Source organism: Mixophyes fleayi, chromosome 9 (genome assembly GCF_038048845.1).
Source record: "Mixophyes fleayi isolate aMixFle1 chromosome 9, aMixFle1.hap1, whole genome shotgun sequence".
Classification (NCBI taxonomy): domain Eukaryota; kingdom Metazoa; phylum Chordata; class Amphibia; order Anura; family Limnodynastidae; genus Mixophyes; species Mixophyes fleayi.
Genome location: NC_134410.1, coordinates 97,787,703 through 97,797,378, shown reverse-complemented (window position 1 = coordinate 97,797,378; position 9,676 = coordinate 97,787,703). Strand labels below are relative to the sequence as shown.

At 44.2% G+C, this 9,676-nt stretch overlaps 1 long non-coding RNA gene across 1 annotated transcript in view; it reads left to right on the top strand.

Annotated features, from left to right (window-relative positions):
- Positions 1 to 354: 354 nt before the first annotated feature.
- The window catches only part of LOC142101662 (uncharacterized), a 156,920-nt gene continuing 147,598 nt past the window's right edge, over positions 355 to 9,676 (top strand). Inside the window, exon 1 of the long non-coding RNA XR_012679110.1 lies at positions 355 to 622. This is a non-coding gene — a long non-coding RNA (uncharacterized LOC142101662). The remainder of the gene's footprint in view (positions 623 to 9,676) is intronic.

The window sequence follows — 9,676 nt, the reverse complement described above, 5'->3', positions numbered from 1 at the left end:
TTGGTACCGAGGCCACAATATAATTAAAAAACCCTCCACGTGTCAGAATTCCACCAAACAAGTATCTGGACTGCATAGTGGGGTGGCCCCGGTACCCAATTTGATACCGGGGCCACAATACCTCCTCCAAACATGCTACAGACAATTCGTCATTGAGAGACCCCAGACAGACAGGGTCGAAGTGTTATTGTTTGACTTTGTAAACCCAAAAAAATGTCCCTGTTGCACTTGCACATAGTCGTGCAATGAAGACTGACTTTTTCATTTAAAGGCACGATCTTTAAAGTGTCAGAAAGAGAGAGAAGACACAGGAGAGGAGAGTTGTAGCTGGGGACCTGGGGTGGAAGCTCCCAGGCTCCCCCAGCATTGCCTGGAAGTCTGAGCGTGATGACTGAGCCAGGGCAAGGAATGTGTGCCCTGGATGAGGGGGAGAACTCCATGCCACTATAGTGAACCCAAGAGAGAGGGGGACACTGCACATGGAAGAGGCCCTGGAGTGAGGGCTGCTACAAGAGGCATGGTAGCTGTAGTGTCAGATCCTGAGGCTGAGAGTACACAGAGTGACGTGTCAGAGCACAGGAGACATTATCCCCGCAGAGGAGGGATGAGCTGCAGTTGAGAGGTATGTTGTTGAAATAGGACATGCACACTTTAACAAACCAATCATTTCAGCGACAGGGCCTACCAAACAACTTTGACTGAAATGATTGGTTTGTTTGGGCCCCCACACCAAAAAAGCTATTCATCTCTCCCTGTACAGACTAAACAGGCTCTACTGAGGCAAGATGTCGTCCTCATCCTCAACCTCTGATTCCTCTCCCCCTACAGTGTCTACTTCCTCCTCATCACACATTATCAATTCGTCCCCGCTGGACTCCACAACCACAGGTCCCTCTGTAGTATCTGGAGGGCAGTGCTGTACTTCATTGAGGAATTGATTATTCATTTTTATAAACATCATTTTTTCAACGTTGTGAGGAAGCAACCTCCTTCGCCGCTCACTGACCAGGTTCCCCGCTGCACTAAAAACTCTTTCCGAGTACACACTGGAGGGGGGACAACTCAGGTAAAATAGAGCCAGTTTGTTCAGGGGCTTCCAAACTGCCTTTTTTTCCTGCCAGTAACAATATGGACTGTCTGACATGTCTACTTGGATGGTGTCAGCAAAGTAATCATCCACAATTTTTTCTATTGTCACAGCATCCAATGCAGCGAGAGTAGACATGTCTGCAATGGTTGGCAGGTCCTTCAGTCCGGACCAGATGTTATCAGCATCCCCGCCAGTGCCTCTTTTGGGAAAACTGAGCTTTTTCCTCGCAGCCATAGATGTGGAAGAAAATGAGGGTGGAGCTGTTGGCATGTCACGGTCCTCTTCAGAGGACAATCTCCTGACCAGCAGGTCTTTGCACCGCTGTAGACTTGTGTCCGCCGGAAACAGAGACACAACATACGCTTTAAACCGAGGATCGAGCACGGTGGCCAGAATGTATTCCTCTGACTTTAAAAGAGTGACCACCCTCGGATCCTGGCAAAGCGTACGAAGGGCTACATCCACAAGAGCTACATGCTTGCTGTAATCGCAATGGCTTACCAGCTCCTCCCTCACTTTCTCCAGCTGCTTCTGCAACAGCCTGATCAGGGGAATGACCTGACTCAAGCTGGCAGTGTCGGAACTGACTTCTCGTGTGGCAAGTTCAAATGGCTGCAGAACCTTGCACAACACGGAAATCAGTCTCCACTGCGCTTGACTCAGGCGTATCCCCACTCCTTTGCCTATGTCGTAGGTGGCTGTGTAGGCCTGAATGGCCTTTTGCTGCTCCTCCATCCTCTGCAGCATATAGAGGGTGGAGTTCCAGCGCGTCACAACCTCTTGTTTGAGGTGATGGCAGGGCAGGTTAAAGCTTTTTTGATGTGCCTCTAGTCTGCGGTAGGCACTGGCTGAATGCCGAAAGTGTCCAGCAATTTTGCGCGCCACCGCAAGCATCTCCTGCACACCCCTGTCACTCTTGAGGTAATGCTGCACCACCAAATTAATGGTGTGGGCAAAACATGGGACGTGCTGGAAATTGCCCATATTTAATGCCCGCACAATGTTACTGGCATTGTCTGACACCACAAATCCCCATGAGAGTCTAAGTGGGGTAAGCCACTGGGAGATAATTTCCCTCATTTTCTCTAATATGTTGTCAGCGTTGTGCCTCTTATTAAAGCCTGTAATGCACAATGTTGCCTGCCTTTGCATGAGCAGCCATTTTGTAGATGCTGCTACTGATGCAGCTGTTGCTGTTGCTGCGGAAGGGGATGCATCTACCCAGTGGGCTGTCACAGTCATATAGTCCTTCGTTTGCCCAGAACCACTTGTCCACATGTCCGTGGTTAAGTGGACAGTGGGTACAACCGCATTTTTAAGAGCACTGAGGACACTTGATCGTACTTCTCTGTACATTTTTGGTATCGCCTGCCTAGTGAAGTGGAATCTCGAGGGGATTTGGTACCGGGGACACAATACCTCCATCAACCCTCTAAATCCCACTCCACTGATGGCGGACACCGGGCGCACGTCTAACACCAACATTGCAGTTACAGCCGCAGTTATACGCTTTGCAATAGGGTGACTACTATCGTATTTGGTGGTCATGGCAAACGACTGTTGGACGGTCAATTGTTTTGTGAAAGACTTAGCGGTCTTACGACTTCCCCTCTGGGAAGATGACCGACTAACAGCAGCAACAGCAGCAGTGGCAGTAGTAGGCGTACCGCTGCAGGATTCCTCGGATGAATCCCGTATTGAGGAGGACTCAGTCTGGCTGCTGACTTGGGCTGCAGGACTGAATCTGATGGAGATTGTGGAGGAAGTTGACGAGGAGGGTGTTGCTGGTGTGTATCCAACTGGACCACGGGATTTAGGTGTCCCTGTACCGATGAGGGTCCTAGCCCCAGTTCCTGAACTAACCACTGAACTATGAAGGTTATTCAGGTGACGTATAAGGGAGGATGTTCCTAGGTGGGCAAGATCCTTACCCCTGCTTATTTGAGCTTTACATAAGCTACATATTGCCATACATTGGTTGTCTGGATTTGGATAAAAATAACTCCAGACCGAAGAGGTGCATTTTTTGGTCTTCTGACCAGGCATGACCATGGGCTTTTTCATCCCATGGACATCAGCTGTTTCCCCCCCTGGTGCCTCATTTACAATAACCACATCACCATCCTCATCATCAAGTTCCTCCACAGCGCCAGCTACATCATCAATAGCCTCCTCCCGAGCCACCTCTTCCCGTACAGTGATGGGAAGGTCAGGCTTGACAGCCACCAACACCCTTGGACTCGCCTTGGGGATTTGTGATAATTTCTCTTTAGAAGGCAGAGTTGTTTGCTGTTTTGTTGCTGACAGCATAACTCTCTTCAATTTTTTGTAGGGGGGGGGAGGAGGAGGAGGAGGGCTAAGATCCGTGGGTGAAGCTGAACCACTAGTCATGAACACGGGCCAGGGCCTAAGCCGTTCCTTGTCACTCCGTGTCGTAAATGGCATATTGGCAACTTTACGTTTCTCCTCAGATGATTTTAAGTTTCTCTTTTTGCTACTTTTTCTTAACTTGGGCTTTTTGGATTTTACATGCCCGGTACTACGAGATTGGGCATCGGGCTTGGAAGACGACGTTGATGGCATTTCATCGTCTATGTCATGACTAGTGGCAGCAGCTTCAGCATTAGGAGGAAGTGGGTCTTGATCTTTCCCTACTTTATCCTCCAAATTTTTGGTCTCCATTATATGTAGCACAAGATACTGCAGAATGTGTGAACTTGGTAATATTGCAGTACCAATGGACTTATACTGCTGGATTGGTTTTGCAAATTTGGTTATAATTATTATATATTTTTTTTTTTTTAATTTTTTATTTTTTTTTACTTTTTTTTTATTTTTAAAAAACTTGGGAATAGTGGGGAAATAACTATGCCCTTAGAAGCACAGAGCACAGGACACAGCACCACTGGACTGAACAGGACACGGCACAGGACCCAGCAGCACTACGGAACTCAGCAGGACAGAGCACAGGACACAGCACCACTGGACTGATACTGCAGAATGTGTGAACTTGGTAATATTGCAGTACCAATGGACTTATAATGCTGGATTGGTTTTGCAAATTTGGTTATAATTATTATATATTTTTTTTTTTTAAAATTTTTTATTTTTTTTTACTTTTTTTTTTTTTTTTAAAAACTTGGGAATAATGGGGAAATAACTATGCCCTTAGAAGCACAGAGCACAGGACACAGCACCACTGGACTGAACAGGACACGGCACAGGACCCAGCAGCACTACGGAACTCAGCAGGACAGAGCACAGGACACAGCACCACTGGACTGATACTGCAGAATGTGTAAACTTTGTAATATTGCAGTACCACTGGACTTTTACTGCTGAATGTGTGAACTTGGTAATATTGCAGTACCAATGGGCTTATACTGCAGGATTGGTTGTGAAAATTTTGTGGTAATTAAAAAATATTAAAGTAGTTTTTGGTATTTTTTAAAAAAACTTTTTTTTATTTTTTTAAACACAGGGGAATATTGGGGAAATAACTATGCCCTTAGAAGCACAGAGCACAGGACACAGCACCACTGGACTGAACAGGACACAGCACAGGACCCAGCAGCACCACTGACCTCAGAAGGACAGAGCACAGCACACAGCACCACTGGACTGATACTGCAGAACACAGCACAGCACAGCACAGCACAGCACAGCACTAAACAGCACAGCACAGCACAGCACAGCACTAAACAGCACAGAACTAAACAGCACAGAACTAAACAGCACAGAACTAAACAGCACAGAGGACCACCTAACACACCCTCCCTCTACCCTGATCAATGCCCGAGTGAAGATGGCGGCGACTAGCGGGGAATTTATAGGATCCGAGTATCGCGAGATCCGACAACGGGATTATGAGTCAGAGCCTCAGTTTCACTTTTGAATTTGGCGCCAATACCCGGATCTGTCTCGGATCCGACTCGGATCCGCAACGTTCGGGTGGGCTCGGATTTCAGAAATCCGAGTTCGCTCATCCCTATACATGACTGGTTATTTTCTGTGCATCTGATGACAACACAAATAGGACCCCATGTGATTTAGACTCTCAGTTTAAGTGCCATATGGCTGGTTCTGTCCATTTTGGCAAAACACATGGGCAAACTGGAACAGATATACATTGGTCTGTCTGTGCGATCAGCATATAATTCTAGTCTGGGCTAGTTTGCAGTTTAAAAGGTCATTTTGAATCACTTTCTTCCATGGCCAAAAATTTCCATCCCTCCCCTATATGTATCTAACCAAGAAACTGCTTAGTTCCCTCCTGTAATATCAATTTTCTGAATGAGGAGATGTGTAAAGACTTAAGGCTCTATCTGCTACAGAATAGATGCCGTCTGCATAGTCCTAGCGGATTAGAAGACAACAACTATGAGTGTGAAAGAATGTATGGAGTACTGGGTTAGAGTCGTATTCCAGCATCACCAGGTCAAATAGCTAAATTTGGTAGAGGAAGCGACAATGCCATGCCACCCTACCCTCTAAAAAGCAAATTGGAGCCCTAGGGAGGGTGAACTGTTCTTCCCAGGAACCCCTTGGCTGCATGTCCCATACTGTCTTAAACCTTTGAACAGTGTGTGCTGAACTCCACACACATAGTTACTGTGTGCCAGTGTGGTGTAGACAATACATGTGCCACCCCAGCTGTACTGTAAATTAGGATGAAGGAGGAGTATAGAGAAAGAAAAAGGCTAATGAAGAAAGAGGGATGAGGAGAGAGGAGGATGAAGGAAGTGAAGACGGAGGAAGGAAGAGGAGGGCGGCTGGATTCAGGTACCTTGGGTAAGTGATTAGCTCTGTAAATATGTACTCCACTTTCAGGTGTGTATTCTGTGTGTGTCTCCCATTCTGAGGGTGTGATGAGGAATTGTGTGTAAAAGTGCAACTTGTGCAGAGGCTCCATATGTGAATTGCACTGGTCTCGGCATTACATGGCAGTCACGTGGATGCTCTTGGCATTGTACATGCTCTCTGTATTGTTTAGTCTTAAACTAGCAAGCTCTATGTGTTGTATAGCAGTCACAAGGATGCTTTCTGTATTATATGGTCAATAGAATGCTCTCTGTATTATATATTGGTCACTATGATGCTCTCTGTATTGTATATCTATCAATAGTACTGAGCAAACTATTATGCATCAAGGTATTATACCTGCTTTGTGTAGCTTGCAATACATCCCTGTTATTTTTCCATAAAGATACATTGTGAAGTCTCTTGTCTATATTGACATAATTTGCTTATCTCTAATTTGGGTAAGGGTACCCTGGAGTTAATAAAGAGAGCGGACAGGCTCCATTCCTGAGGCCTAGTTTGGGTCCTCTAATTCTGCCAGCCTACTTGGCAGGGCTTAATGAAAAAGTATGCCATACTGTGCGTGAGTCTCACTACCTGGAGAAATGAGCAGGAAGGATCCTTTAAAATAATTAATTAATTAAAAAAAAATATTATTTTATATATATTATTATATATATTATTTTTTCTATTTGCTTTGGTGATAGAACCCCTAGCTACGAGAATTCGTATAAATCCTAATATAACGGGGATACAACTAGCTTCCAGTACCCATAAGATAGCCCTCTATGCGGATGATATTCTCCTCACCCTAACTAACCCTCTAACCTCTCTCCCCAACCTATTTCAAGAGCTTGAAATATTTTCCACAATATCAAACTTTAAGATAAACACAGACAAAACAGATATCCTTGACCTCCATATTCCCCCTAAGTTAAAGCAACTTCTAGAATTAAATTTCCCCTTTCACTGGAATTCCGAATACATAAGATACTTGGGCATAGCCCTTACCAGAAAGGTGGAAAATATCTACCAAGCTGTATACCCCCCCCTCATAGCCTGTATTAGAAACGATCTAAAAACATGGGACAAACTCATGATATCCTGTGTGGGAAGGATAACATCTGTGAAAATGAATTTGCTCCCAAGGTTATTGTACCTTTTCCACACTTTGCCTATCAGGGTCCCCCCCTCTATTCTGAAAATGTTACAAACTTTAATAATGAGATTTATATGGTCGAACAAGAGACCCAGGATATCTGCTCGCATTCTACAGCGCTCTCCCGCGGCGGGTGGTCTTAGCATCCGCAATTACTATTACGCTGCGAGGCTGGCCCAGTGTGTACAATGGCATTCTCCCCCTGGAACTAGGATATGGGTGGACATAGAGTCCGACATACTGGGTGGCTCACCGATCTGTTCTGTACTATGGCTATCAAGCACACAGTGCCCGGCCTCTGTCCGAGCCCATCCAGTCCCTGTATACCCCCCCTACCCCTCTATACCCTTCAAACTTGAAAAGTTAAAATAACATCTTTGCAGTATTAGATAGATAAATATACATTTATCTCCCAAGTGAGAGAGAACCTGTTGTATGTAAACACGTGTTATCTATTTCTGTTTAACCTCTCGAGATTCTGTAATGCATTTTCTATGGGAAAAAATGTTTCTAATAAAAAGTTATAAAAAAAAATTAAAATAAATAAATATTATTTTAAACGTATTTTGCCTATCCAATTTATTTTGTGACTGGTGGTTTCTACTGCTGTTGTGAGTTTGAGTTTTCTGATGACTGTAGTCATCAGCTGCAGTCAGCAGTTGTAATTAATGGAGAATTGATTCCATGACTTTATAAGGACTAACAATATGACCCATACTTACCCTGTCTTCGAAAAAGTTCAGCTATGTCTCTATATAATGAAGACAATCTCAAGCCAGGGTTTATTAGAAAGTCCTCTTCTCCAGCAGGAGCTGGATTTTCTTTGTCAAAAAGAAGGACGGAGGTCTGCGCCCATGCATTCATTATAGAAATCTTAATGCAAACACTATTATAAATAGATACCCTCTGCCTTTAATCTCAGAGCTTTTTGGCAAATTTAAAGGAGCATCAATCTTTTCCAAACTAGATTTACGAGGTGCCTACAACATGATCCGAATAAAAAGGGGAGATGAGTGGAAAGCAGCATTTAATACTCATGATGGCCACTTTGAATATTTAGTGATGCCCTTCGGGTTATGTAATGCGCCAGCTGTCTTCCAAAACTTCATGAAAGAGATTTTTCAGGACATGCTATACCATTTTGTTGTTATTTATATTGACGACATCCTCATTTACTCCCCAGACCTAAAGTCTCATAGAGAACATGTATCTTCAGTCCTAACTCGTCTCAGGCAATATAAATTATTTTGTAAACTTCCGAAATGTGTCTTTGAGAAAAATAATCTTCCCTTCCTAGGGTTTATTATCTCTGTTTCTGGTCTTCAAATCGACCCAGTAAAATCGCAAGCTATTCTGGATTGGCATCAGCCTGTTGGACTTAAGGCTATTCAATGTTTTTTAGGATTTGCTAACTTCTACAGGCAATTCATTCAAGTATTCTCCTCCCTAGTGGCACCTATCACTGCTCTAACCAAACGCTCTGTGAAATCGAAAACCTGGCCACCTGAAGCAATTAGAGCCTTCGCTCTTCTTAAAGAGGCCTTTATCACAGCTCCAGTGTTGCAGCAACCTGATACCTCTCATCCCTTTCAGCTTGAGGTTGATGCCTGCTCTATCAGAGTGGGAGCCATTCAATCTCAAAGGTCTTCCATGGGGAGGATTCAACCATGGAGATTTTTGTCTCGAAAATTAACTCCTGCTGAGAAAAATTATGGGATAGGAGACCGCAAGCTACTTGCCATCAAATTAGCATTGGAGGAATGGAGACACCTTCTAGAGGGGGCTGCTTTTCCTATAGTCATCTATACTGACCATAAAAATTTATTGTATTTACAGTCTGCCAGGTGTTTGAACTCTTGTCAACCAAATGGTCCTTATTATTTTCACGATTTAATATTTGTATAACCTTCAGATCCGGTTCTAAAAACAAGAAGGCTGATGCCCTCTCCCGTTCTTTTGATTCTGCTGATCTGGAGGAATCAGACAAGTTAAAACCTAATCTAGATCCTAAATGTATTTTGGCCACTTCTCCCACTAAACTCGCAATGGGCGCATGCCTCTCGCTTTGCTGGCCATGCTGGAATAAAAATAAACAAAGATTTCATTGCTCAAAGTTACTGGTGGCCATCTCTATCCTCTGACGTTCATCAATTTGTCTCTACCTGCAACATTTGTGCTCAAAATAAATCTTCATCCCTATCTCGGAACGTCCCGGGAGTTACCTTTCAATGGACTTCATCACGGATCTCCCATTATCCAAAGGGTACTCGGTAGTCTGGGTAGTTACTGACCGCCTCTCTCGAGCGGCCCACTTTATTCCTTTGAAAGGTTTGCCCTCCGCCTCCATTCAAGCTCAACTCTTTCTAAGAGATATTTTCCGCTTACATGGATGTCTGGATGAAATAGTTTCAGATCGAGGTACACAGTTTGTCGCAAAATTCTGGAGAGCCTTTTGTCATCTTTGCGGAATTAAATTAAAGTTTTCCTCCGCATATCATCCTCAGAGCAACGGCCTCACAAAGAGAACCAACCAGGAGCTTGAAAAATTCCTTAGATGCTACATTTCTCCTACTCATGACAACTGGATTGATCTATTGCCGTGGGCAGAGTTCGCTCACAATAATCTA